This window comes from Staurois parvus, unplaced genomic scaffold (assembly GCF_062004578.1).
Source record: "Staurois parvus isolate SC_StPar_1 unplaced genomic scaffold, SC_StPar_1.0 ptg000414l, whole genome shotgun sequence".
NCBI classification, from domain to species: Eukaryota; Metazoa; Chordata; class Amphibia; order Anura; family Ranidae; genus Staurois; species Staurois parvus.
The window spans coordinates 9,763,983-9,773,352 of NW_028318210.1; the positions used below are offsets into that span (position 1 = coordinate 9,763,983).

The 9,370-nt window shown below is 46.2% G+C and overlaps 1 protein-coding gene across 1 annotated transcript in view; it reads right to left on the reverse strand.

The window, feature by feature from the left end:
* Positions 1-9,309, reverse strand: part of LRRC57 (leucine rich repeat containing 57) — a 31,398-nt gene extending 22,089 nt beyond the window's left edge. Inside the window, exon 1 of the mRNA XM_089686929.1 lies at positions 9,049-9,309. The gene's annotated coding sequence lies outside the window, so the exon portion shown is untranslated. The remainder of the gene's footprint in view (positions 1-9,048) is intronic.
* Positions 9,310-9,370: the final 61 nt, after the last annotated feature.

Sequence of the window (9,370 nt, forward strand, 5' to 3'; positions counted from 1 at the left end):
GCAACAAACATTTTCACAAAGCGTCAGCAATCATGGCCTTCAGATTTCCTTTAAAGGAGCAAAGTGCTGTAAATCACAGAAATAATATATTTAACAGGGTACCTGTCCATCAAGCCTAAATTAAATCTGAACCATCATATATACGAAACAAGTGAACACACCAGCTATTAGCTGACAAATACTTTATTAAAGCTGAGCTTCAAGTAAACAGCTAAATACAGAGCAGAAACCTATCCCATACATGTGATAAAAGCAAGATTCTGACCAAAAGATTTGTAATTTTCTTAGACCAATCTTGTGATCCAGTTATACCAACTAGGCAGCACAGCCAAGTCTCTGACCTCACTTTTTCCACCGCAGGTAAAGCAGTACTGCTTAAAGGATAAGTTCACCTTTTGGACAAAAATAATAAATGCACATTTATTTGCAGGTAAAAAAAAAAAATGTGCATTTATTATTTTTGTCCAAAGGAGCATGTAAAGCATTGTACCAGCGATCAGTAGATCGCTGATGCAATGCAGGTCTCCTGCAGACTGTCAGAATATCTGTTTGCTGTATGGGTTGTACAAGCAAGCAGATATTCTGACCGAAAGCGTCGAACTACTACGGCGCTCCACAGTGCCGTGGTAGTTCACTGAAAACTACAAGCTGACAGCCGCTAAGGCTGTCTGGACTTGTAGGCACTCATTCACAGGACTCTGTGAATGAGTGACGCAGCCGTGTGGGCGGAGTCCTGAATGGCTACGCTGGTTTCAAATCTGACAGATAGTGCGGGGAGAGGGGGTGGCTGGGGCGGCTTCGGCTATGGGAATGTGCTACATGTTCCACTCTAAAAACAGGTGAAACAAGTAACATGTTCCAAAGGTAAACCTTTAATCTAGGACCCACCCAAGCTTTGATTGGGAAATGAAGCAACTGAAGCTCAATGATAAGGCTATTGCCTCCTATTAGAAAGATCCTAGTATGATAAGGGCAGCACAGTGGCTAAATGGTTAGCACTTCAGCTTGGCAGTACTAGGGTCATTGGTTCGAATCCCAGCCACGGCACCACCTGCCTTGAGTTTGCATGTTCTCCCTGTGCCTGCGTGGGAATACTCCGGTTTCCTCCCACACTTCAAAGTCATGCTGGTAGGTAAATTGGCTCCTGTCTAAATTGTCCCTAGTATGTATGAATGTGAGTTAGGGACTGTAGATTGTACACCCTTGAGGGTTAGGGACTGATGTGAATGTACAATATATATGTAGAGCGCTGCGTAAATTGACAGCGCTATGGAAGTGGTGTTAGTCTCGCTAGCTTAGAATACTGACCCGAAAGCCTTCAACTTTATGACACAAGATACTAAAATACTAAACTATTTATTTAAATGTGGGGAAGGGGGGGAGACAGTAAATGTAAAAAAAAAAAAAAAGTCAGCCAAATATATGCATTGATCGGTGTTCATTTGGAGTATCTGAAAGCTTGCTCTGTGCTCTATGACTGACTGAAAGCAGAGTACCTCCTGCATACCTGGACATCTATGCACACCCATGTATTTACTGTACAATCTGACAACTGCACAGAACTGACATGAGGCATTATGGGATTTCTGCTGTACAGTGTCATTATGTGCAGGAAGCACATCTGATTACAAGCTCATGGCTAAGAAGATTTACTACATATGAGAGACAATTAATCCTTGACTGCTGCAGGTTATATTCCATTAAAATAGGTTAAATATTTTAGATGCTCCTGGAAACCCACTAGCATTGTGGACAAAGAAATTGCTTTTATTAATTTATTCATGAAACCGGGGCAAGCAGCCAGAATATCATCATTTAAAGTGATTAGGAGAAATGATAATAAACTGTCCGGCTGTCATGCAGAGGAGCTTGATAACAAAAGATTAGCAAGTACAATGATTATGTGAACTGTACCAATGTCTATAGCAGGGGTCCTCAAACTATAGCCCGGACCACATGCGGCCTGCCGAGGACATTTATCCAGCCCGCCAGGCAGAGGCGTATCTGCCGCGGTTGGGAGAGCTCGGCAGGGAGGCAGGAGGGCGGGATCAGCAATTCTAGAACAGGGGAAGGTGGGCTCAGCTTATGAACCGCACCAATCACCTGGCCTCTCTGCAGCCAGCCAGCCATCTATTCTGATCAGTGCATGCAACTGTCACGGCCGGAGGGCGGAGCCTAGAGCTGACCACGAAGAGGGGGAGCAAGAGAGGAGACTCCATCGCTGCATGTCGGGTATCACGGCCACAAACCCTAGATAAGTGCAATAGATGATCGATCTCCTCTCTTTCTCCCTCTCCCTCCCCTCTCTCCCCCCTCTCTCTCTCCCCCTCCCCCCTCTCTCTCTCCCCCCCTCCCCCTCCCCCTCTCTCTCCCCTCCCCCTCTCTCTCCCCTCCCCCTCTCTCTCCCCTCCCCCTCTCTCTCTCCCCCCTCCCTCTCCCCTCCCCTCCCTCTCCCCTCCCCTCCCTCTCCCCTCCCCTCCCTCTCCCCTCCCCTCCCTCTCCCCTCCCCTCCCTCCCTCTCCCCTCCCTCCCTCTCCCCTCCCTCTCTCTCCCCTCCCTCTCTCTCCCCTCCCTCTCTCTCCCCTCCCTCTCTCTCCCCTCCCTCTCCCTTAAGATTACCCAGTCCAAGAACATATAACCTTCATTATACTGTGTAAAAGAAGGGTGGCTCCTACTCCACTCTGTTTAGATGACTGGATAAGACCCCTGTAGATAATGGATTTGGTGACAGTCTGAGATTTATTTACTAAAGCTGGAGAGTACAAAATCAAAAAATCAGGCTCACTTCTTCTTAGAAACCAGCATAGAATCCAGCCCCCCCAAATACTTACCTGAGCCCGATGTTGATCCATGGACACACATGGCACTACTCAGGATAGAGCCCGCATGAGTGGCCCCATAGCAAGCCGCTTGCTATTTGGTGGCACTCATCCGGAGCTAGGACTGCCGTTGGGAGACCTGAGAAAAGGAGGATCTAGGCTGCTCTGTGCAAAGCCATTGTACAGGGAAGAATAAGGTTTTTTGGATTTCTGGGGCTCCATTAAACTGACCACAGACTATACCATCTGATTTTTAGCGCTAATCACTGTATTGGTGTCACTGGGGATGTCAGTGACACCAAGGCAGTTCCCCCCAGTGTCAGAATGCCCGCTGCAGTCCCGCTATAAGTCGCTGATCACCGCCATTACTAGTAAAAAATGTTTTAAAAAATCCCAGTATAAATACACTGCCATTTGTAAATGCTATAACTTTCATGTAACCGTGGGATTTTTTTTTAGCAAAGACATACATTTTGGCCTACATTTATGACAAAACTTTTATATACTTTTAACTCTCTACTTTCTCCACCTCCACCCAGTACCTCACTCACTACTTACGAGATTGCAAATCATTTCAAAAACAAGATTGATGCAATTCGTAGGGGCATCGCCACTGCACAGACATCCATCCCACTTAGCATACCTTATACTAAACCTCCCTCAACACTTTCCTCTTTTGACCTTGCTACTACTGAAGAGGTCACTAAGGTTTTCTCAGAAGCCCATCTCACTACGTGCCCCCTGGATCCTGTCCCCTCACAACTACTACGGTCACCCTCTTCTTCCATCCTCTGCTCCCTCACATCTTCAATCTTTCCCTCTCTACTGGTGCCTTCCCTTCCCCTCTAAAGCATGTGCACGTCACTCCCATACTTAAAAAACCCTCCCTGGACCCCACCAACCTGAACAACTTAAGACCCATCTCCCTGCTGCCATTTACCTCTAAACTCTTAGCACGCTTAGTCTACAATCGCCTGAGCTCCCACCTCACCGACAACAACCTCCTTGACCCTTTACAGTCTGGCTTTCGCTCACTCCACTCCACTGAAACTGCCCTACTAAAACGCACTAATGATCTAACAGCTAAAACCAATGGCCACTACTCCATACTCTTACTACTTGACCTCTCTGCGGCTTTTGATACTATTGACCATCCCCTCCTCCTCAAAAAAACTCCACTCTCTTGGCCTCAGAGCCTCTGCTCTCTTCTGGTTCTCCTCCTACCTATCGCAGCACTCCTTCAGCATTACCTATAACGCTGCCTCCTCCTCTTCACTCCCTCTTTCTGTAGGGGGTCCCTCAAGGTTCTGTCCTTGGACCCCTACTCTTCTCCATCTACACCTCCTCCCTTGGTCACTTGATAAACTCCCATCTCTATGCTGATGACACACAAATCTATCTACTCCTCACCTCATCCTTTTATGCAGGCCATAGACGGGTTGAAAATCGGTGGATTTTTCAAAGAAAAAGAAAAAAAAAATTGGTCGTTCGATCGGGCCAACGTTAAAAAAATTGGCCGATTTTCGTCCCATCTATGGCCGGCATTAACCCCATAACTTCTGGGAGAAGAAGAGAAGAGGAAGAGAAGAAGAAGAAGCAGAAGGGAGAAGAAGAAGAAGCAGCAGAAGGGAGAAGAAGAAGAAGAAGAAGAAGGGAGAAGAAGAAGGGAGAAGAAGAAGAAGAAGGGAGAAGAAGAAGAAGAAGGGAGAAGAAGAAGAAGAAGGGAGAAGAAGAAGAAGAAGGGAGAAGAAGAAGAAGCAGAAGGGAGAAGAAGAAGAAGGGAGAAGGGAGAAGAAGAAGGGAGAAGGGAGAAGAAGAAGAAGAAGAAGGGAGAAGAAGAAGAAGAAGAAGAAGAAGGGAGAAGAAGAAGAAGAAGGGAGAAGGGAGAAGAAGAAGAAGAAGAAGAAGAAGAAGAAAGAAGAAGAAGAAGAAGAAGAAGGGAGAAGAAGAAGAAGAAGAAGGGAGAAGGAGAAGAAGAAGAAGGGAGAAGGAGAAGAAGAAGAAGGGAGAAGGAGAAGAAGAAGAAGGGAGAAGGAGAAGAAGAAGAAGGGAGAAGGAGAAGAAGAAGAAGGGAGAAGGAGAAGAAGAAGAAGGGAGAAGGAGAAGAAGAAGAAGGGAGGAGAAGGAGAAGAAGAAGGGAGGAGAAGGAGAAGAAGAAGGGAGGAGAAGGAGAAGAAGAAGGGAGGAGAAGGAGAAGAAGAAGGGAGGAGAAGGAGAAGAAGAAGGGAGGAGAAGGAGAAGAAGAAGGGAGGAGAAGGAGAAGAAGGGAGGAGAAGGAGAAGAAGGGAGGAGAAGGAGAAGAAGGGAGGAGAAGAAAAAGAAGGGAGGAGAAGGAGAAGAAGGGAGGAGAAGAAAAAGAAGGGAGGAGAAGGAGAAGAAGGGAGGAGAAGAAAAAGAAGGGAGGAGAAGAAAAAGAAGGGAGGAGAAGAAAAAGAAGGGAGGAGAAGAAAAAGAAGGGAGGAGAAGAAAAAAAGGGAGGAGAAGAAAAAAAGGGAGGAGAAGAAAAAGAAGGGAGGAGAAGAAAAAGAAGGGAGGAGAAGAAAAAGAAGGGAGGAGAAGAAAAAGAAGGGAGGAGAAGAAAAAGAAGGGAGGAGAAGAAAAAGAAGGGAGGAGAAGAAAAAGAAGGGAGGAGAAGAAAAAGAAGGGAGGAGAAGAAAAAGAAGGGAGGAGAAGAAAAAGAAGGGAGGAGAAGAAAAAGAAGGGAGGAGAAGAAAAAGAAGGGAGGAGAAGAAAAAGAAGGGAGGAGAAGAAAAAGAAGGGAGGAGAAGAAAAAGAAGGGAGGAGAAGAAAAAGAAGGGAGGAGAAAAAGAAGGGAGAAGAAAAAGAAGGGAGAAGAAAAAGAAGGGAGAAGAGGAAGAAGGGAAGAGGAAGAAGAACTCCAGTCCTCTATTATATTTTATATGAAAAAGTCTTGCAGTTGCAACAAATGTATCCATTTGTATCCAAATAAAGAAGAAGGGAGAAGAAGCAGAAGGGAGAAGAGGAAGGAAGAAGCAGAAGGGAGAAGAGGAAGGAAGAAGCAGAAGGGAGAAGAGGAAGGAAGAAGCAGAAGGGAGAAGAAGAAGAAGAAGCAGAAGGGAGAAGAAGAAGAAGAAGCAGAAGGGAGAAGAAGAAGAAGAAGCAGAAGGAAGAAGAAGAAGAAGCAGAAGGGAGAAGAAGAAGAAGAAGCAGAAGGGAGAAGAAGAAGAAGAAGCAGAAGGGAGAAGAAGAAGAAGAAGAAGGGAGAAGAAGAAGAAGAAGGGAGAAGAAGAAGAAGAAGAAGGGAGAAGAAGAAGAAGAAGAAGGGAGAAGAAGAAGAAGAAGAAGGGAGAAGAAGAAGAAGAAGAAGGGAGAAGAAGAAGAAGAAGAGAGAAGGGAGAAGAAGAAGAAGGGAGAAGAAGAAGAAGAAGAAGGGAGAAGAAGGGAGAAGGGAGAAGAAGGGAGAAGAGAGAAGAAGAAGAAGGGAGAAGAAAAAGAAGAAGGGAGAAGAAAAAGAAGAAGGGAGAAGAAGAGGAAGAAGGGAGAAGAAGAGGAAGAAGGGAGAAGAAGAGGAAGAAGGGAGAAGAAGAGGAAGAAGGGAGAAGAAGAGGAAGAAGGGAGAAGAAGAGGAAGAAGGGAGAAGAAGAGGAAGAAGGGAGAAGAAGAGGAAGAAGGGAGAAGAAGAGGAAGAAGGGAGAAGAAGAGGAAGAAGGGAGAAGAAGAGGAAGAAGGGAGAAGAAGAGGAAGAAGGGAGAAGAAGAGGAAGAAGGGAGAAGAAGAGGAAGAAGGGAGAAGAAGAGGAAGAAGGGAGAAGAAGAGGAAGAAGGGAGAGGAAGAAGGAAGAAGGAAGAAGGAAGAAGGGAGAAGGGAGAAGGGAGAAGAAGAAGAAGAAGAAGAAGAAGGGAGAAGAAGAGGAAGAAGGGAGAAGAAGAAGAAGAAGAAGGGAGAAGAAGAAGAAGAAGAAGGGAGAAGAAGAGGAAGAAGGGAGAAGAAGAGGAAGAAGGGAGAAGAAGAGGAAGAAGGGAGAAGAAAAAGAAGAAGGGAGAAGAAAAAGAAGAAGGGAGAAGAAAAAGAAGAAGGGAGAAGAAAAAGAAGAAGGGAGAAGAAAAAGAAGAAGGGAGAAGAAAAAGAAGAAGGGAGAAGAGGAAGAAGAATTCCAGTCCTCTATTATATTTTATATGAAAAAGTGTTGCGGTTGCAACAAATGTATCCATTTGTATCCAAATAAAAACATCTGTACCCAAATAATGTATTACAATGTTTTTATTTGGGTACAGATGTTTTTATTTGGATACAAATGGATACATTTGTTGCAACCGCAAGACTTTTTCATATAAAATATAATAGAGGACTGGAATTCTTCTTATTATTTTTCTTCTTCTTGCAGGTCACGGCTCATGCACAGATTTTTTTAATCGGTAAAATCATCGGCCGATTTGCACATCAAAATCAGTCGATCGTCAAAATCGGCCGCAAATTTTCCAACATGCCCGATAAAAAGAAAATGTGCAAAAACCCCAAAAAACGGCCGACCAATTAACCCACTAACAGTGCGAAAATCGGCAGATTTTTTTATCAGCTGAAAAATTGGCTGATTTTCAACCCATGACCGGCATAAGTCTCCTCTCGCATGACTAACCTACATATTGGCATGGATGTCACTCCACTTCCTCAAACTCAATCTTTCCAAAACTGAGCTCTTAATATTCCCCCCAGCCCGTGCCCCCTCCCCTGACTTCTCCATCAAGATCAATAATACAATCATCAGTCCCTCCCCTCATGCTAGGTTACTAGGTGTAATCCTAGACGCCATCTGTCCTTTCACCCCCAAATCCAATCGCTGTCCAAATCTTGTAGACTTCACCTCCGCAACATCTCCAAGATACGCCCGATCCTAACCTCGGAAACCACTAAGCAACTTATTCACTCCCTTGTTATCTCTCGCCTTGACTATTGTAATTCCCTCCTCATTGGCCTACCGAATCGCAGGCTATCCCCTCTTCAGTCTATCATGAATGCTGCTGCCAGACTCATCCACCTTACTAACCAATCTGTATCTGCCACCCCTCTCTGCCAATCCCTCCACTGCCTTCCCATTGCCCAACGGATAAAATTCAAAACATTAACAACAACATATAAAGCCATTTATAACTCTGCCCCAAATTACATCACCGATCTTGTCTCCAAATATCATCCAAACCGGACTCTCCGCTCCTCGCAACACCTCCTGCTCTCTAGCTCCCTTGTCTCCGCCTCCCCTCTAGCTCCCTTGTCTCCGCCTCCCCTCTAGCTCCCTTGTCTCCTCCTCCCCTCTAGCTCCCTTGTCTCCTCCTCCCCTCTAGCTCCCTTGTCTCCTCCTCCCCTCTAGCTCCCTTGTCTCCTCCTCCCATGCTCGTCTCCAGGACTTCTCCAGAGCTTCCCCCATCCTCTGGAACTCTTTACCCCAATCTATCAGACTATCGCCTACTCTGCCAACTTTTAGGTGATCTCTGAAAACCTATCTCTTCAGGGAAGCATATCCTGCCCTCAGCTAATACTGGAATCTTCTACTTTTCCAACCAGTCCACCCCCCACAGTTACTACCTTTTGTACCACTAGCCCCTCCCTCCTAGATTGTAAGCCCCAAGGAGCAAGGCCCTCCTTTCCCTCTTGTATTGAACTGTATTGTTGCTGTATTGTCTCCCATTATATTGTAAAGCGCTGAGCAAACTGTTGGCGCTATATAAATCCTGTATAATATGATGTAGCAAAAGGACAAAAATATTGTTTTTTTTCTCAAAACTGTCGGTTGTTTTTTATAGCGCAAATAAAAACTGCACAGGCGATCAAATACCACCGAAAGAAAGCTCTATTTGTGGGGAAAAAAAGGATCTAAATTTCATTTGGGTGCAGCATTACATGACCGCGCAATTGTCAGTTAAATTAATGCAGTGCCAGAACGCAAAGAATGTCCTGGCCAGGAAGCGGGTAAATTGTCAGGAGACAAGGGGTTCATCGGCGTCACGAGACAAGGGGTTCATCGGCGTCACGAGACAAGGGGTTCATCGGCGTCACGAGACAAGGGGTTCATCGGCGTCACGAGACAAGGGGTTCATCGGCGTCACGAGCTGTACAATGATACGTGTTCAGGATTCTAGGGATGAGGTGACACTCTAAGTCCAGTAAAAGTAATAGAGAAAGTGAGGGGTGAGTAGCTGAGCCTTCCATATCACACCATAGGACCACACTGAGGAGGACTCTTCTACATCACATGTACAATGTCACTGCTCACCTGTGGAGGGGGATGGGGTGCCCTCTGATGGAGATGAGGGGAGCGCTCCTCCACTTCAGGGCTGGGTAGCCCCAGCCGGCCCTCAGCAGGGAAGAGGCTCGGAGTAGGCTCGGTGACGCGGAGCTGTCAGTCTGAGCAGCCACCATGCAGACTGAACTTCTAGCAGTCTATGGACGGGCGCTGCCCGCTACACACCTGGCACACTGACTAATTACAACTCCACACACGGCTACTTCCGGCAACAACCCCTCCCCACGCCCTCCTCCAGCTGGCTCCTCCAATCACAACATGGCGCCGGTACGGAGCGCCGGGAGGGACACTT